The sequence below is a fragment of the Heterodontus francisci genome, unplaced genomic scaffold (assembly GCF_036365525.1).
Source record: "Heterodontus francisci isolate sHetFra1 unplaced genomic scaffold, sHetFra1.hap1 HAP1_SCAFFOLD_185, whole genome shotgun sequence".
NCBI classification, from domain to species: Eukaryota; Metazoa; Chordata; class Chondrichthyes; order Heterodontiformes; family Heterodontidae; genus Heterodontus; species Heterodontus francisci.
Window position 1 is genome coordinate 1,040,027 of NW_027140672.1, and position 1,586 is coordinate 1,041,612.

The following is a 1,586-nucleotide window of genomic DNA, read 5'->3' on the forward strand; positions in this document are numbered from 1 at the left end:
AATACCAGCTGAAGTGGAACTGAGCCCCACTCACACACCAGGAAAGAGCCAATTCAATCCAATCCTCTTTTAATACCAGCTGGAGTGGTACTGAGCCCCACTCTCACATCAGGAAAGAGCCAATTCAATCCAGGTTTCTATTATTATCAGCTGGAGTGGTACTGAGTCCCACTCACACACCAGGAAAGAGCCAATTCAATCCAGGTCTCTATTATTACCAGCTGGAGAGGTACTGACCCCACTCACATACCAGGAAGGAGCCAATTCAATCCAGTACTCTAGTAATACCAGCTGGAGTGATACTGAGACGCATTCACACACCAGGAAAGAGCCAATTCATTCCAGACCTCTATGAATACAAGCTGGAGTGGGATTGAGCCTGCCTAACACAACAGGAAAGAGACAATTCAAACCAGGCTTCTTTTCATACCAGCTGGAGTGGTACTGAGTCCCACTCACACACCAGCTAAGAGGCAATTCAATCCAGGTCTCTATTGATGCCAGCCGGAGTGGTACTGAGTCCCACTCACACACTAGGAAAGAGCCAATTCAATCCAGACCTCTTTTCATACTAGCTGGAGTGGGACTGAGCCCCACTCACACACCAGGAAAGAGCCAACTCAATCCAGATCCCTTTTAATACCAGCTGGAGAGGGACTGAGTACCCACACACACACCAGGAAAGAGCCAATACAAACCAGGCTTCTGTTAATATCTGCTGGTGTGGTACTGAGCCCCACTCACACATCAGCTAAGTTGCAATTCAATCCAGGTCTCTATTGATACCAGCCAGAGTGGTACTGAATTCCACTCACACACCAGGAAAGAGCCAATTCAATCCAGATTTCTGTTAATACCAGCTGGAGTGGTACTGAACCCAACTCACACACCAGGAAAGAGTCAATTTAAACCAGGCCTCTATTTATCCCAGCTGGAGTGTAACTGAGTCCCACTCACACACCAGGCAAGAGTCAATTCAAACCAGACCTCTGTTAATACAAGCTGAAGTGGAACTGATTCCCACTCACACACCAGGAAAGTGCCAATTCAATCCAGGCCTCTATTAATACCAGCAGGGGTGGTACTGAGTCCCACTCACAGACCAGGAAAGTGCCAATTCAATCCAGGCCTCTATTAATACCAGCTGGAGTGGTACTGAGCCCCACTGACATCACCAGGAAAGAGCCAATCCAATCCAGACCTCTTTTCATACTAGCTGGAGTGGGACTGAGCCCCACTCACACACCAGGAAAGAGCCAACTCAATCCAGATCCCTTTTAATACCAGCTGGAGAGGGACTGAGTACCCACACACACACCAGGAAAGAGCCAATACAAACCAGGCTTCTGTTAATATCTGCTGGTGTGGTACTGAGCCCCACTCACACATCAGCTAAGTTGCAATTCAATCCAGGTCTCTATTGATACCAGCCAGAGTGGTACTGAATTCCACTCACACACCAGGAAAGAGCCAATTCAATCCAGATTTCTGTTAATACCAGCTGGAGTGGTACTGAACCCAACTCACACACCAGGAAAGAGTCAATTTAAACCAGGCCTCTATTTATCCCAGCTGGAGTGTAACTG